Genomic DNA, 20,057 nt, shown 5'->3' with positions numbered 1-20,057 from the left:
CAAACTATGGCCTTTATAGTGATTTTTGGGTTTTTTAGACAAAAATAACCTTTTCAGCGTTCGAGTATTGATACTAGATGAATTATGGCATAAATTAGGGACTTAAAGTAGGGAGTATTGATATTGCCAGGACATTATCGATATTTCCCCCACATTATCGTTACTCAGGGTGACAGTGTCGATATTGAGCCCATTTTTAGCAACAAAATGTGTTTTTGGTGCCGATACTCATTAGGGTATTGATACTTGACCCTAGGGTATCGATAGTGCAAGTATAATATCGATACTACTCACTTGGGAGGGCTAGATTTGACCCGAAGGGCTAAGGATGATCCATAAAAGTAAGACTTAGTCTGTGATGGACGTAATTGGTTAAATGGGCCTAGCTATACTCATAGGAGTGTGTTACAACCAGAGTAACCATAGTACGTGTAATGCGTCCAAGTATATTTAGTTGAGCTCGTAGCGGGTATCTTGGATAGAGGATCATTGCGTAGGGTGTATCGGTAAGCGATATGATGAATAAGCATATTACGAAAAAACATAGTCGTCTATCGCAAAAATGACCGAGAGTGTTGAATATTTAGTCATCCCTTGAATTCAAGGGATAATTATGGGAAAACGTAGTAATAAAGAATAGAGTATCGCTACTCAGAAATGAACTCGAGTCTCGAGTGAGCAAGTATTACAATCAGCAAGCAGTAAACTCAATAATCATTAGTGAATCACAAAACGCGTAGAGACTCCTATTGAGATAAATTGACTAAAATGCCCTTAAGTAACGAACAACCAAAATAAAGCATCTTAATAAATAACAAGCAGTAATATATTTATAAGCATTTGTGTAACGTTCTAGATGAGAGAACAAGAGAGATAGTGGTTAGTGAAATGATGACAACACTTTAGTGAGTCCAGCTATTCTAGGGTATACCTAAGTTACCTTAGTTGCCCTAGTGGGGTATTGTCAGTGCGCGAGGCACTTCAGGGGCTAACTAGTGCTCTAGGCCCAAACACTCACTAGGAGTGGGTTACCGATGTCAGTGTTATGTGGCCTTCGGGTGTTAGATATGCATTTGTAATTATGATAGTTCAGTACAATAAATATGTTAAAGATTGACTTAAGGGATATGTGAAGCCGAGCCAATGCTTCAGTTAACGGGAATTGCACCTATGTTATGTGACACTAGGTTCCCCTTCAATAATCTACTTGATGGCTATATGAGGACCAGAAGATCATTCAATAGTTTATGGGAAATCCACCGATGCTATGTGACATCGGGTTTCCTCCGTTAACTAGTGTTTGACAGCTAGGTAAGAAAAGATACTAGTCAGGGTGCATTTAGATAATGCACATTATGGTTAGGGTGCATTCAGATAATGCATAATATGCTCATGTTTTTAATTAGATAATGCACAATATGGTCAGGTTTGCATTCAAATAATGCACAAGAGTGTCAATATCGCTTTTAGATAATTCATAGCAGTTACAGTCATTAGGGCTACAGACCTTTTAGTGGCATACTTATGGTAAGGCCATTAGCTTAGGACTAAGGGAAGCATGAGACTCATACTTCAGTGATAAACAATGAAGCCTTAAGTAGGTAGAACTTGATCTAGATCATGCATGTACCTATTTCTTAGTATCATGCCTTCAACATACTTATGTTTATGAAATTCTTATGTTGCTCTAGATTAGCGATTATACTGTTGGGCTTTTTAAGCTCAGCCTTCGGATGTTTCCGTTGGCAGGTCAGTATCTTGGACAACTCATGGGTCATCATTGGAATGACTTCCCAGCATCTCCAATAGAGTAGTACTATAGGTTTAGGGGGCATATGTATTCATAGAACCTTACTCATGTATTCAGTTTATTAAACTCAAATTTTGTATTATTTCGGTTTTAAAATTATGTATCACAGAGCTCGGTTTTGTAAAATATTTTATAGCAGTTAGTTATGGTTTATTCATGATACCATTCAGTATGTTTGGAAAAAAAAATAACAAGTTTTAAAAAATTGGGGTTGCCTTGGTAGCCCAATATGGCACTTTAGGCATAGTTAGGTTTAGGGTGTTACAAGAAACCCAAAATTCACTTTTTATTTTTGTTAATGTAACACCAGCCGATCATTCGTGGTATTCACCAAGCCACGATTAACTTCCCTGGTCCATTCTATATCAAAACCTAACTGATCGGACCTCTCTTGTCGTCTCCTTCATGAGGGGTAGAACAAAAAATGCTCTGGTTGTTCTAAAAAATAATTTTTTTACATCATCCTTTGTCATAAAAAAGACTAGCATAGGGATTAGAATCAAAAGATATTGGAATATGGAAAATTTAGAGCAATTTCGACAACCATCACCATCGTATGCATCCCACACACCAATCTCTGTGCGTGAGGGTTGTTCTTTGTCTACGACCTTCTAGAAACTGGTCTGAAATAGTTTAGATCAGTCTTGAACAATTCAAGCCAAGCTGAACCACCTGAGTTTAGCTGTTTGGATGTAACACTCCCAACCCATATCCAACCCGGATTCGAGTCTTAGGTGTCACATTAACTTTTCATACATTTTTTACGCAAAATGACTAAAAGTCAAATTCACAATTCAAGAAAATTGTTATTTTTCATTTATTTAAAATCAATTGGTTTACAAAAAATATCAGCGCTTATGAAATTACATTTTTAGATTACATGCCAACTACACTCTATATAAGAAAATACATATACTCAACTATAATTCTGATCTGATCTATGGAAAGGAGAATCTGATTGTCTTGCTCCTCTTCGCTTCTCTTCTCGTTTTCCAAAACCTAGGTGTGAAACACTCACACGCTAAGTTGATGACTTAGTTAGGCATAAAACACGTATAATGAACTCTCTATACTCAATAATGCATGAACATTTCACAATTCATATAAAAATAATAGAAACATCATATATTAATTCATACAACCAATTTATACATGCACACATATCATCGTATCATATAGCATGGTATACTGTTTCATGTTTATATAATCATTTATTTTACCTTATTCAACTTATATCGCATTCTACTATTATCCTTTGAATCATTCCTTTTACATAATTCTTAATCATATAATCTCTATACTATAGTCATCTATCTTATCTCTTATTTCCATATGCTTCTATTTATCATATAATCCATAGACTCTTGTTACATATTATATCTCATATTCTTTTGTACTAATTGTTTATATTCTATTAATTCAATTTCACATAATTTGTCACATAAACACATTATCATAACTTATCATAACTTAATTCCTATGATATTCTCATATGACTTCATTTTCTATATCTTTGTATTGTGTTTTATATCACTTAAGAATTAAACAAGTTTTAGATCACCATTTCATTGAAACATATAGAATTTCCTATACAACTTATTTCTATACATATTTCCTATTTGATGTACTATTTATTTATCTCAATTATTTTATCTAAATTCTCATTTCCTGATATAATTCTATTATACTAGTTCACCTACAAAGTATATTCTCACCATACGATCATAATTATTCTATTCATATAATCCTATAGTCTATCACTTTATTACATATACATGTACTTATGGAGTTAATAACATTTCTCAAGTAATCACTTGAAACATATATAAGTTCATTATAGTCTCTTATATTCTAACATATTAAACAAACATAATTTTTAAGATAGATAATATAACATATGCAATACATGCAACAAATACACTCATATCCAAGTACACAATTACCTAACAATCATATCAAGTTTATTTATATTATCTCTTTATTAGCCCATGTACACATTTGAGAATATGAGGTACACAAGTACACTGAGGTTGTGCACAAATGTTGTCACCACAACTTGAATAAATTCCCACTAGTGGCACTTAAAATTTGTCCCGAAGGACCACTATGTCCCGAAGGACCATTGATAATCCCTCGACTCTTGGCATGCCAATTATACCTACAACTCTCAGTTCACATAACATGGGCATTATCTTTTATGATAGTTCATTTCACATATTTCACATAACATTTTCACATGCACATGTAATCACTTAGCTTATTTTGCATAACTCATGTCACATATTTATATCACATAAGCACATAATTCATTTCCATTTAATTCACATTTCTCATATGATCACATAACTCAATTCACATAATCTCTTATGTTCATATCATATAACTTATATAATCACATGAATTATTTATATTGATTCACATGATTTATTACACTAACATGTATTCACAGATCTCATATAACATAGGCCATAACCAAATACACACATATATCAAGTAAAACCCATGCTCATATTAATGCATTCATGCATTCTACTATAGGAAATATACTTGTCACAAGTCTTATTTCCATTAAAAATCATATACTAACTAGTATGCACTCACCTGGCCTCACTAGTCAATATCGTTCTCTTATCTTTTCTTCAATGCCCAATACTTGTCGATTAATCTGGACTTGCTTTTGATTATTATCTATATCATACATTATATATATCAGTATTCCACTTGGCATACTCTAATCTTTCATTTCTTAAACTAAAAGAAAAATATATTTCTATTTTCCCTTTAAAGTGTATTGATACACACTATAGGGTATCGATACATCCCTTCACTTGTGTATTGGTACATGACCTATGTATCGGTACACAAATTACATCCGAAACTTTTCTTTTCAAGGGGGTATCGATACACTCCTTAATGTATCAATACACCATGAAGATGTTCTTCAAAATTGGTCATTGTGTATCGGTACCCATTCATAGTGTACCGATATGCCCTACACAGAACATACTTGTTCACCCAAAAATTTAACAATTCTTCATTAAATTTCATCATATAAATTCCTTTTTACACTACCAAACTCAACTATAAACACTTTAACTAACTTCTATCATTTCAACATCTTATTATCTCTCATATCTCATCCAAATTCTTAAAACCAAGATTCTTACTAAATTTTCCATGTAATCCAAACTCAGTTTCAACACTTGTTATTTCTTATTCACCCTTATGGCAAGTCAAATTCAGGTCCTAAACTCATTTGAACCTTCTTATTCAACTTTTTTACTTCTGCATTTCTTACATTCAATCCTCCCTAACTTACAATTCTTTGAGTTTTAACATCTTAAGCTTTCCTTAATCTTTTCTATCACTCCAAGAATCAAAACCAACTTTAAAACGAAAGAATTAACCAACTTGGGACCAACTTACCTTAGCCATGGAGACACGGGAGAAGAAGAAGAAGCTGAAGAAGAAAACTCTGGATGTTTTCTTACATTTCTCACGTTTTTATATTACTCAAAAAGGGAAGATAAAATCTTTCCTATGGAAAGACCATTTTACCCATTTAATTCATCCATATTTTCTTTTTAATCCAACATTAAAATTCTTTACCTAAGTCCCTTAGCTTTTCACTTATTTTAAAATTGAGTACAAAGTTTCTAAAATTTACATATTAGTCACTAGCTTTATTTTGGGATATTACACTGGACCAAACCGAGCAGCACCTGGGTGAGCAGTTGACTGACCATTAACCAACGTTGACTGGTCGTTGATTGGGAATTGACTTTTTTCAAGACCACTTACCTTATGTTTTTATGTATTTTGTCTATTTTTATGGTTCGTTTCTCCAAATTCAAACCCGGTAAGTTTTTTTTACATATTATTTTTTTGGATATGATTTTCACGTTTAAGACTCGTTTTTGATGCAATTCATTTTTCCATGTTTCCATGATATTTTTGGATGATGAATTCAAGTTTAAGGGCAGTCGAATGGAGTTGAAATGATCGATCGATATAGCTCGAATACTAAGGTAATACATTACTACCTTTTACATACTTTATGGACCAAGTTAGTATTGGTTGATGCATGAATGATTATGAACGGTTATATATGTAGAGTTAATTATTTCAAAACTTGATATGAATGTGGTAAAAAGGAACTAAATGGAATAAGACTCGATGAATCGTACAAGGGACTAGAAGACTGATAAAAAATAATTCTAAGTTTAGTGATAAAATGCTAAAGCAATTAACTCCAAAATTCTTAGATTTTGATAATTCTGGTTAAAAGTTTTAACGCCAGAAACACCATATAAGAAATTATGAAATTAACATTGATATATAAAAATGATCCAAATTGACCCTAAAGTGGAATTGACTTGAGGACCCGTATTTAACCCGATAAAGTTACTGACCTATTACATTCCTGACATGTTTATAAAAAATTTAGTAATCGATTTTTCACCTCCAAGAGAGTTAAAGACTTAAAATTTATAATTTCTGGATCAAAGAAAATAACCAAAATACCTTTGAGCTCCGAAATGACCAAGATAACATCGAGTATTGAAATAACCTAAATACCCTCATGACCTGGATTAACAGAATGCTTGTGGATGAGTTCTAAAAGTACCAGTGAGGCTCTAAATGTTTTATTTCCCTAAAGGTTTTAGAGAACGACCTAAGTATGTCGATTATTCTTGATACTGATGCAATACAAAACTAAAATAAATACCACAATAATTCATATTCGTCTCCTCAAGATTCATTCATTGATGATTCTGAAGGTGACCAGTTCAACTATTGTAATCGATAATAAGAAGTGAATATTCATGAAGTATCTCGGTTTGAATAATTGCCAAGTATCGAAGTATTGGGATTTGTATAGTTCGATTTGACTCGAAATCTTACTAATTTGTTATAAATCCTGAATATTACAAATCATCGTTTTTAACCTTATTGGGTTAATTTACTAAGAATTCTTTAGGGAATCAAAATGTATAAAATACACCTGATAACCTAAATAAAGGAATCACTCATATTATATTCGAATATTAATTCATGATTACCTTCCCGGTGTATACGAATCCTAAATGTTCCTAAAACGAAAATTTTTAAAAGTCTGATTAAATCACTTAACAATCAACCCCTTTTAATAGGGATATTGTTGAGTTAATCGATTGACGTAATAGGCTAAGAGGAAGTGAATTGGCAATAAAAATTGTGGTGGAAGCTTTTGCAGAAAATTGAAAATATTTGCACAGCGATTTAGAGTGGTTCGACTTTCTCAACCAAAGTCTACGTCCACTACCTTAGCTATCCACATTAAGGATTTTCCAAAAATTCACTAATTTGTCTTTCTTTTGAGGACAAAGAGTAACCTTACAAATCCCTCAAGAATTATAACCCAAATTCTTGAGAACACTCTCTCCCAAAGAGAACAATACAAATTTAGCAAACTTACAAGAAAATCCTCACAAGGAAAGATGTTTGCACAATTCTAGAACAAAGAAATAACACTCAAGAATAATACAATTGAGCACAATAAGTGTTCTTGAAAGCAAAAATGAATATTGAATAGAATAGGCTTGAAAATACTCAAACTTGAAGTTTTATGCTTTCTCTTTGATTTTCTCTTGATTCTTGTTGATTGTTGTTAATCAATGGCTTCTAAGCTTGTTTAAATACTCCTTGGATCACTTCGGAATGTTGGGGGATCATTAGTGGAGTCAATAGAGCCGTTATTGTGTGAAAACAATTAATACAACAGCTTGGAGCGTTGGGGGTATCGATACCCTTACATAGGGTATCAGTACCTTCCGTGTAAAATTCAAATATTTCGACCGTTATGAGACAGGGGTATCGATACCTCTTGGGGGTATCGGTACCCTCTGAGCGCTCTGTTATTTCTAGGAGCCAAATCTTATATAGGGGTATCAGTACCCTCTGAGCAATCTATTTTTTTGTTTAAGATTTATTAAGAAAATAATTTGGCTCGATTAAGGCTCGAAATACTTTGTAAAATTGTTTAAAAGATTAAAACACACTTTTACACTTGAGTAAGGATTGAAATTGACATTTGAAAAACTTGGAGTAATATTTTGATATTCAAATAGTTTGATCGAATATATATTTGAAAATGATTAGAAAATCTTGGAATCCAATAACATTTAATTTGTTATATCGAAACATCAAAATGTTTTCAACAATCTCCCCTTTTTGATATAACAAAACATTTTAGTAATTTTATGATTTTCTAATTGAAAATCATTTTTGAAATCAAGTTTTGAAAATTACTCCCCCTTACTCTAATACTTCTCCCCCTTTTTGTTAAATCAAAAAAGATACTAAAACAGTGTTAAACAAGATTTTTTAAATTTAAGCCAATTTATAGATTAAGATAAAGCGTAAGCTGCTAAGATCACAATCGAGAGAAATGTTAGCCATTAGTTCCATACTTCAATAATCATAAACAATGTGAAATGATAAATTGGTCATATTATAACTATAATGTAATTGATGGAAAACATTAAACCAAACCAAATAAATATAAACATTGAAAGTTAAATATTCAACATTCATAACAAATTCAAACATTCAATCCAGAAACATTAAAATGTTTAACAAGTCAAAGTTCTAAATCCGAAGTTCAATCTTAAGAAAAATCGAAACCAGGCAAGGTCTACTCCATTGGAGGATTGGGAGGAGATAGATGTGTCCATATATTAGCCACATCTCATGTAATCGCATTGAGTCTATCGTATATAGAATTGAATCGATTATTCATTGCTTCACGGTTAGCTCGAATCTCTTGTTGAGCCCCCATAGCAGATAAATGGGACTCTATGGATGTAAACTCAGAATCCATGGATGCATACCGGAAGTCAAATGTCTCCATAAAAGATTAAAATATGGAGGCATTTGATCCTCTTGTTGTGGTTTTCCTCGTGCTGCTTCGGCTCGTCATCGGGGACTTCGTCAATGTCTTGCATTAGCTGTTGAAGTTCAGGATCATCGTCTGCAGCCGGTACCGGTGGAGCTCTTGAAGAACTAGCTTCCGGTGTTTGCTCAGCAGATCAAACCCATTGCTTGGTGTTCTTGTCCTTTGTCCATCCTGATTTTGTTAAGGAAATAAGATTAATTTGGTTTTTGAGAGGAAAATCTACATCAAGTTGTACCCTAAGCTCAGTTTTGACAAACATATTACTTAGAAGACAACCGTAAACTAGAGATGCACAAACTTTCTTATTAGGAACTAGGTTTACGGTTTCTACGAGTTCAGAGAAGATAATCTGAGGAAGGTTAATTTTATTATTGTTTTGGATACAATGTATCCATCAAAGATCTAAAGCTATAAGAGTTGAGTATTTTCCTTCGGATGGTCGAAACCACCAAGAGATCATCAAATGAAGGAAACAGTCATGGAGATCTAATACACTCGCACTCTCCTTTGTTTTATAAGGAGTACCTACCGTTTATTTTTCATTGTCTAAGCCGACATTATCTAATCCAAATGCTCGGGCTATGTATTTGGGTCAATATAGATGAATTATCCTAGAAGGTAAGATCTAATTCCTATGGTTTCGATTTTATCCCGCTTTTTGTCATAGATGGCATTAGAATAGAAGATTCGAACAAGTTGATGATAAACTATTGGTTCGAGTTCAAAAAGTTTATCAAATTTCCACTCTCGTAGGGTAGGAAGATATCTAAAATCTATTTCTAACATAGCTTGAAGAGATGGGATTTGTTCTTCTCGAATTTTATACGACTCAAAATATTGAGAATACCTGAAGAAGAGATTTTGTCTACGACCAGGTTCATTGAAGCATGAATTGCGAATAGTCATATTAGGATCAACGGGATCAGGAATTTGTTGGAAAGGAGGTGGGTTTGGTCGACTAGTGGACGTACTAGGGCGTTTGTGAGACATGACTTAGGAAATCAGAATAGAAAAGATTAACCTGCATTTTTAAAACAAATGTATGCAATAATATCAATCCCAAAACTTAAATGAGTCCTCATTATTTGAAGGTTCTCTAAAATAATCCTAATGGGCAATTTTGAAAGACTATTTTTGAAAACAATGTTTGAAAAAAAATCAATATACGTATAGTTTTCAGGAGAACAACATAATTAAATCAAAAACAATAATTAAAATCAATTTTTTTTAAATTTCAAAACATTTTGAAAAATCTTGTATTTTTGATGAAATTAGTTGTAGATTATAGTTCTAAACCAAAATATAAAGAATGGCCAACATACATTTCAACCTAGAACTGATTAAAACTAGTTCTATGTTCAAAATCAATGAAATAATGGGTTTAGAAAAATTACCTTAAAAAATCGGATTTGAGTGGGGTTTGTTGTTGATTGCACGTTTTTAATTATTCCAGCAGGATTATAAGTTGAAAATTGAAGTAATTCCGACTTGTATTTGATGATTTTGGCAAAAGTGGAGATTTAGAGAGAAAGAGAGGAGGAACGGCGTGTAAGAGAGAAGAGTTTGAGAGATAGGGTTCTTCTGGGCGTTTAATAACCAGAACCCATGGAGGGTATCGGTGCCATAGGGGAGGGTATCGGTGCTCTAGTTGTATTGGCAACTCATATTACGAAAATTAACAATGTTCAATCAATGTAAATCTATCCTTAAACATTATTTGAACAAATAATTAATTCTCACTAAGAATCATAAACTCCCCCTAACTAATAGCAAAGGATGCAATCAAAAGTGTTATTTTTGTAAGCATTTTCTAAAATTAATTAAAAGAGCTAAACTTATTTTAAACACTAAGTCAGGGTAGGTTGGTCAAACCTAATTCTCTCCTAAGTATCCAAAATCTTTCTTTATCTAAAGGTTTTGTAAAGATATACGCTAATTGGTGCAAAGTATCAACATATTCTAGAACTATATCTTCTTTAGCAACATGATCTCTAATGAAATGATGTCTAATTTCAACGTGCTTAGTTCTAGAGTGTTGGATGGGATTTTTAGTGAGACAAATATCACTAGTATTGTCACACTTGATAGCATGGTACCTACTTCAATTCCATAATCAAAAAGTTGTTGTTTCATCCATAAAACTTGTGCACAACAACTACCATTGAAATGTATTCCGCTTCAGTGGTAGATAATGCAACACAATTTTGTTTCTTTGAAACTGAGAAATCAACATATTTCATAGGAATTGGCAAGTACCAGAGGTGTTTTCCTATCTATTTTGCATCCTCAATAATCTGCATCAGAGAAGGCATGCAAGCTAAAGCTATAGTCTCTAGGATACCAAAGTCCTAAACTAGGAGTGTCCTTAAGGTATCTAAAGATTCTCTTAACAGCTAGTAAATGTGATTCCTTAGGGCATGATTGAAATCTAGCATATAAGCAAACACTAAACATAATGTCTGGTCTACTTACGGTTAGATAAAGCAAAGAGCCAATCATTGACCTATACAATTAACATCCACACATTTACCTCATTCATATTTGTCAAGCTTTGTTGATGAGCTCATTGGAGTGGCATGAGGTTTCCCATTTTCCAGTCCAAACTTCTTGAGCATATCCTTGACGTACTTAGCTTGATTAATGAATATGACATCCTTTTTTTGCTTGATTTGGAGTCCCAAGAAAAATGAGAGCTCCCCCATAATGCTCATCTCAAATTCACTCTGCATTGGCTTAGAAAATTCTTGGCAAAGAACATCATTAGTAGAACCAAATATTATATCATCAACATAAATTTGAACTACTAATAAATCATTACCTTTATGCTTTAAAAATAATGTAGTGTCAACCTTCCCTTTTGAAAAACATTTTTCAATTAAAATGTTTGACAATCTTTCATACTAAGCTCTAGGAGCTTGTTTTAAACCATAAAGTGCTTTTGTCAATTTAAAAACATGATTTGGAAAGTTTGAGTCTTCAAAACCAGGAGGTTGTTCCACATAAACTTCTTTTATAAAACCCTTTAAAAATGCACTTTTAACACCCATTTGATATAATTTAAATTCATTGAAACTTGGAAATGCTAGTAACATTCTAATTGCTTCCATTCTAGCTAGAGGAGCGTATGTTTCATCATATTCTATGCCCTCTTCTTGAGTATACCATTGAGCAACAAGTCTAGCCTTGTTTCTCACTATATTACCACTTTCATCAAGCTTATTCCTAAATACCCATCTAGTACCTACAGTAGATTTATTACTAGGCCTTTCAACTAATGTCCATACTTTACTTCTCTTAAATTGATTTAAATCTTCTTGCATAGCCATAATCCAATGTTCATTATTTAATGCTTCTTTAATATTCTTAGGCTCTATGCATGAGATAGATGCAATATAATTACAAATATTTCTAAGAGAAGATCGAGTTGTTACCCCTTTGGATGGATCACCTATTTTTCACCATCCTTAACATAGTTGTACTCTCTTGGGTAAGAGACTTCCCTTTCTTCAATGGTTGGATTCTCGAGAACATCATGAGTTTCCTCATCTTTCATTTCTTCCTTCGATGATGGTTCCCCAACATCGTGTTTAGCATCATTTGCTTTTATAATACCTACATCATCATTTACACAAGAATCATTCCTCGGAAGGGGATTATCATCAAAAACAACATGTATAGATTCTTCTACAACTAAAGTTCTTTTTTATTAAATACTCCATAAGCCTTAGAATTTAAGGAATAACCCAAAAAATTCCTTCATCACTTTTAGCATCAAATTTGCCAAGATTTTTTTACCGTTGTTTAAAACAAAACATTTACATCTGAAAGGATGAAAATAGCTAATGTTAAGCTTTTTATTTTTGAAAATTTTATATGGAGTTTTCTTCAAAATAGGCCTAATCATTACTCGATTAATAACATAACATCCGTTATTTATGGCTTCGCCCAAAAATATTTTGACAAATTGTTTTCACAAAGCATGGTTCTAGCCATTTCTTCTAAAGTTCGATTTTTCCTCTCAACAACTCCATTTTGTTGAGGGGTTCTAGGTGCTGAAAAATTATGGCTAATACAATTAGAATTACAAAACTCAGTAAATCCAAGATTTTCAAATTCAGTACCATGATCACTCCTGATACTAGTTATAGAGTAACCTTTTTCGTTTTGGATTACTTTTGAAAATGTGATGAATTTTTCTAATGCTTCATCTTTAGTACTTAAAAATAGAACCCAAGATATCTAGAATAGTATCTACCAAGACAATGCATATGTTTTCACCCAAGCTAGTAGTCCTATATGGCCCAAAAAGATCTATATGGATCAATTGTAATAGTCTACTAGTGGATACGTCATTAATGGATTTAAAAGAAATTCGCTTTTTTTCCTTTAACACAAGCATCACATATTTTATCATTTTCAAATTTTAGTTTAGGCAACCCTCGAACTAAATCTCCTTGAATTAACCGTTGTAAAACACTCATACTAGCGTATCCTAGTCTCCTATGCCATAACCAACTATCATGATCATCCTTAGAAACTACGCATAAATTAGTCATATCTATAGAATCTAAATGCACAGTATATGTTTCCTATTCTATGACCAACACATAATCGATTAGATGCAATGTCAATGACTTTCAACCATTAGTTTCAAACATGACATTGAATCCCTTATCGCATAATTGACTAATACTCGATAGATATTCTTTAATCATTCACATATAAACATTCTAATTTGTATGGAAGGTATTACCTATAGTACCTATACCTTCAATGTGACCTTTTGAATTATTACCAAAAGTCACCTCTCCTCCATTTTTGGCGTTAAGCTCTATGAACCAGCTTTTGTCTCGGGTCATGTGTCTTGAGCATTCATTATCAAGGTACCATGATTTGAATTTGTTTCCCTTGCCTTGTAGCAATGCTCATTTTCCTACAAACATAGATTAATTTATGATTTTGGTACCAAATTCTTTTGGTCCATATTCATTAGTATTCAAAATCCTAGTCCCCTTAGGTATCCATTTATGTAGGATATCCTTATATTTAGTAGTAATGAGTCCTTTAGGAACCCATATTCTTCTAATGATTTTTCCATTTCAGGTTTTTTGGAGACTTCTATGATTGTAGTTTTTAAAGCTCTTTTTAACATAGTTGGATTTTGAATTTTCACTTTTTTCAAAACTTTTTGTTCCAACTTTTATTAAAAGAGACTTTAAGATCATCAATTTCCTTTTGATGATCATCATGAACTTTTGAAAGTAAGTTATGCAAATCAGTATTTTTCTTTTCAAAATCATTAATTTTGATTTGCAATTCTTTAATCTTACTTTCAAGCTCATTGTTGGTCTTGGACATAAGACTATTTTCATTTTTTTATTTTGAAACATCATTTTTGTATTTTGAAAATAAAGTCTTATAATCTGAAACCAATCCATTGTAATACTCTAATAACTCATCATAAGATAAATCATCTAAGTCGAATGAGTTAGAGGTTACCTGAGAGTTTTCCCCGATAGCCATCAAGCACAAGTTTGCTACTTCTTGTTCCTCTTCATCGGAACCTTCTTCATAAACTCCATGTAACCACGTGAGCCTTGTGCTTATTCTTTGATTAACCCTTTTTCTTAAATTATGGGCAATCATATTTGACATGTCCCGACTTTTTGCATTCATAGCAAATGATCGGGTCCTTTTCTTTTGGTTCATTCTTGAAGCCTTCATTTCGTTTGAATTTTCTTCATTGGTTTGGCCTCATAAATTTTTTAAACCGTTTGGCAAACAATGCCATTTCCTCCTCATCATCATCTTCATCCGAATCAGTCTCATCTTTTGTTGATTTGAGAGCAACTCTAATTTTTTTCTTCTTTTCCGTCTCCTTCTTTGGCTCGTCTCTTTTCTCGAGGTCTTCCTCTTCTTTAAGCATCATTTCATGCGTGAGAAGAGAGACAATAAGCTCATCAATTGTCAAGGATTTTAAGTTCTTAGCCTCGATGATCGCCGTCTTCTTTGATTGCCAAGCTTTTGGAAGAGAGTAAACTAACTTCCTCACAAGCTTGTCATTTGAAATAATTTCTCCATATGATTTGAGACTATTGACAATCATGGAGAATCTATATCCGTCATAGCTTTGATATCTTCATCCGGTTTCATCCTGAAATTTTCATAGCTATGAGTTAGAAGACTAATTTTAGATTTTTTTTACATCGTTTGTGCCTTCGTGAGGGACTTGTAGTTTATCCCATATCTCCTTGGCGATTGTACAAGATGAAACTCTCATGTATTCATCCGGTCTAAGAGCACAAAAAATAATATGGATAGCTTTGGAGTTGAGTTGGAACATTCTTGTCTCTCCTACACTCCACAATCTTGGATGAGTGGAAGGTGTGATGTATCCATATTCTATAATATTCCATGCTCCCATGTCACTTGCTTGAATGAAATACATCATCCTATTATTCCAATAAGCAATTAGCTCCATTGAATCCTTGTTGACGGCAATGAATCAAGACCGAAGTCAGAGTTTGAAGTGGAAGCCATTGATGACTTGATTATCGATGTAACTCTTCCCGAATCGACTCAAAGGCGATTAAACCTTCAAATGAGTGAGACTCTAATACCAATTGTTGAGTTAATCGATCGATGGAATAGGCCAAGAGGGGGTGAATTGGAAATAAAAATTTCGGTGGAAGCTTTTGCAGAAATTTGAAAATATTTGCACACGATTTAGAGTGGTTCGACTTTCTCAACCAAAGTCTACGCTACTACCTTAGCTATACACACTAAGGATTTTCCAAAATTCACTATTTGTCTTTCTTTTGAGGACAAAGAGTAACCTTACAAATCCCTCAAGAATTATACCCCAAATTCTTGAGAACACTATCTCCTAAAGAGAACAATACAAATTTAGCAAACTTACAAGAAAATCCTCACAAGGAAAGATGTTTGCAAAATTCTATAACAAAGAAAGAACACTCAAGAATAATACAATTGAGCACAATAAGTGTTCTTGAAAGTAAAAATGAATATTGAATAAAATAGGCTTGAAAATGCTCAAACTTGAGGTTTGATGCTTTCTCTTTGATTCTTGTTGATTGTTGTTGATCAATGGCTTCCAAGCTTGTTTAAATACTCCTTGGATCACTTCTAAACGTTGGGGATCATTAGTGGAGTCAATAGAGTCGTTATTGTGTGAAAACAATTAATAAAACAACTTGGAGCGTTGGGGGGTATTGGTACCTCTACATAGGGTATTGGTACCTTCCGTGTAAAATTTAAATATTTCGACCGTTATGAGACAGGGGGTATCAGTACCTCTTGGGGGTGTCGGTACCCTCCGAGCAATCTGTTATTTCTCATATCCAAATCTTACATAGGGGTATCGGTACCCTCTAGGGGATATCGATACCTTCTGAGCAATCTGGTTTTTTTTGTTTAAGATTTATTAAGAAAATATTTTTGGCTCGATTAAGGCTCGAAATACTTTGTAAAATTGTTTAAAAGATTAAAACACACTTTTACACTTGAATAAGGATTGAAATTGACATTTGAAAAACTTGGAGTAATATTTTGATATTCGAATAGTTTGATCGGATATATATTTGAAAATGATTAGAAAATCTTGGAATCCAATAACATTTAATTTGTTATATCGAAACATCAAAATGTTTTCAATAAATATCATTTTTAAAATTCGATGAACTTGCAGAATTTCGTGTTTCCCTTCTTGATAATTAATGTGTGCTTCTGAAAAATATCTCAATCCTCTAGTGTGTTCCCTATGCATTTAGATATTTTCTTTGATTTTAAAAAGTATGAATGTTATATGAAATAAAATACGATCTTTGATCTTTATTTTTTGATACAAAATATATCTGGCTCTGGATTTTCGATATTACTAGTTACTATTATTCTGATTTATATTGGGGTACTATCCAGGATCTATACTGGAGTCTTTGTAGGTTCAGCTCTGATCAAGCTGGTAATTTCTTATGGACATAAGACGACCCTTAGGTGGGTTCCTTGGCCTAAAGGGCGTAGGTGGTAAGACATTATGGACCTTAAGGCACTCCCTTAGGGTAGCTATTTTTCTTTGTGTATTGGGTAAGTCCTTATGGACCTAAGGGCACTCCCCTCAGGTGGCTCCTACGCCTTAAGCTAGGGTAAGTCCAACTAGACCCAAGGTGTTCCCTTAGGTTAGCTCCTAAGCCCAATAGTTATAGGGTAAGTCCTTATGGATGCAGTTATGAGGAACTATATATCGATATTCAAGTGGAGAGTATTACTGTGATTTTCAAAATTTGTTTTACTGAAATTGACTACTACAGTTTTTAAACTATATGTACACTTGTTTCTGGTCTTGTTGGGACACACTAGACTCCCAACTCAATCTCTTGAATCTATCTCTCTTAATGTTTCATCTAAACTGTATGTTTCATGAAGGTTACCTGAAGAATTAATTAGTGAAATCTCAACTCATCAATAGGACCAGTATATGCCAGGATAACTAAAGAAACTCTCATTCTTCACTATATATCTGCTTGGCCTTTAGCATACTTCGGTAATTTTGTATTACTAAGATTTCTCAAAGCTACTCTGTTACTCACCTTTCAGGTTAAAAAATTGATCTTGTGTGGTATCGACATGAGTAGTGGGAGTTCCTTTAGTGTTGCCCGCAGAGTTCGACACTCGTATAATTATGAGACATGTAGGTCACATTTTGTGTGTATATTAGAGTCTAAAATTTGTTTTGATATTGGATATTATTGAATTTTGTTTTTATTATATGAATGATTTATGAATATGTGTTTTTATTTATAAATTATTTTATGATTCTAAAATGGTTAACAAAAAATTTATTTCTGTCCTATTTTTACTATGCGTCTTTCTAGTGGCCCTAGTGTGACATCTTGGATCGGATTGGGCCACCCATGTCCGTATGAGGGTTTTAAAAAGGTCTTGTGGTTCCTTGTATGATATTGTAGTTGAACCCCAAAAAAGGGCTTGGAAGTTTTTGAATCAGGTCATGCTACTGTCAGTTTCAAGTTCACATATTGACGTGTTAATAACCGATAATACTGGTTTTAGGTGGAGGTGTACGAAATTCTATGGTGCATCAAAAGAACAACGTCGCGTAGAGTCATGGAATCTGTTACGAAGCTTAAATGAAACGTCATATTTTCCCTGTTTAGTGATAGTGGGTTTTAATAAGATACTTTACTCTTATGAAAAATCTGGTAGTTTAGTCCGTCGATAGAGGAAAATGAACGATTTTTGTGAAGTGATGAACGATTATGTGTTTTATCGAATATTGGTTTTTCAGGTGCCTAATTCACATGGGATCGAGGTCATCATTGTACTAAGACTAATATAAGAGAAAGATTGGACAGAGGGTTAGCCTCGGACTCGTGGAGACAAAAGTTTACAGATTATTCTTCGAGCCATCTGATTCATGCTTTTTCTTACCACTGTCCATTGCTTTTGAGTACTGACTCGGGAAGCTAAACAGTAAGAAGGTGGCACTTCGAGTTTGAAGCCTCGTGGATGGTGGAGGAGTCTTGTGAAGAATAGGTCGTTTAGTTATAAAACGAAGCTATGAGTTTGGTTTCAGAGAAGCTAAGTTATATCTATCATGGAATGGATAGATGGTTCAAGGATATTTGTACAAAGAACCAAATAACAACTAACGATAAAAAACGAAGGCTTTTGGAGTGAGTAGCGTAGAACAAAGTGATGAAATCCTGGGGGATATAGTTGATACGAAATTCCAATTAAACTTAGAAGCTGATAAAAAAATCATACTGGGAGCAGAAGACATGTGCAAACTGGTTAAAATTTGAGGATAACAATACGACTTTTTTCATAAGTTTACTTCATAACGTAAAACTCAAAATCGAATAAAGGCTCTTTTAGCAGACAATGGTAGAGAGTGGGGGAGGTATTGAAGAGATGGCTCATGCTTATATTTAACAATACAACCTTTTTTCACAAGTTTACTTCATAACGTAAAACTCAAAATCGATAACAGAAGAAATAAATGCCTCTATTCTTCGTGAGTTTACCTTTGATAATGTTATATTTGCAGTTAAATCCCCAAGTCTAATGCAAGCATTGGGGAGGACGATTTGGGTGCATATTTTTATTAATGTTTCTGGCATGTGGTGGGTCTTGAGATTTCATAATTTTGTATTGGCCTACTCATGGGGAATTATGATATGCTAGCAATTAATAGTACGAATATTGTCCTAATACCAAAAATATAGGCTCGTAGTAAACTTTGTTACTTCCTACCGATAAGTTTATTAATGTTTTATTTAAGGTAGTTTTGAAGATATTGGTTAATCAGATGCAGAACTATTTGATCGATGTATTGATGAGGCTCAGAGCGCTTTTGATCCCGGTAAACTGATTACATACAATGTCATTATCGCTTATGAAGTGTTATATTTCTTTTTAAAAAAAGAAGGATAGGCGAAAGGTTATTTCACGCTCAAGCTTGATATGTGGAAAGCCTATGATAGAGTAGAATGACATTTCCTTTGGACTGTTATGGAAAGGATCAGATACTCCCGAACTTGGATTGGTTTTTTGAAGTTATGTGTGTGTACAATCTCATACTTGATTTGTATAAACGGTGTGTTGGGAGAGACTTTTGATCCTCAACGACGCCTTAGACAGAGCGACCCCTAAGCCCTTATTCTTACTTTACAGTGAGGGGTTGATAATTTTGTTTGGAAACTCTGTCTCTTTAGGTGAATTCCAAGTAGTCTGACTCAATAGATATGCTCCCATAATATCTCACTCATGTTTATTGATGACCGTCTAATTTTTTGAGGCTTCCGCTCGAGTGGCAGCACAAATTAGGGAGATTCTATGCATTTATGTAGATAGCTCAAGGCAAGCTATGAATTTTAGTTGGGGTTATTTTTAGTACGAATGTTATCGATGAGAATAGAAGTGATATACGTTGTATTTTTGATGTCTCAAATGTTTCTTATCCAGAAAAGTACCTTGGTCTCGGGGACACTGGGTGAAATAAGAGAGGCGCATTCATGCACTTAAAGATAAATTAACGGAATGATTCAAAATTGGTGTGTTCGTACTCAATCTAAGGGAAAGAGGTTTTTTAAAATAGGTACTCTAATCCATTCTTCTATATGATTTCATACTTCTCTTGCCAAAAATATCTGTTCTGATTTAGAAAGTATTATGGCTCGTTTCTGGTGGCGAAAATCGGAGAATAAGCAGCAATTCACTGGTGTGCATGGTCTTTTTTATGCCGCTTAAAGGAATCGGGTGGCCTGAGATTCC

Source organism: Hibiscus syriacus, unplaced genomic scaffold (assembly GCF_006381635.1).
Source record: "Hibiscus syriacus cultivar Baekdansim isolate YM2019G1 unplaced genomic scaffold, ASM638163v2 tig00001644_pilon, whole genome shotgun sequence".
Taxonomy (NCBI): Eukaryota; Viridiplantae; Streptophyta; class Magnoliopsida; order Malvales; family Malvaceae; genus Hibiscus; species Hibiscus syriacus.
This window is presented reverse-complemented; position numbering follows the sequence as displayed.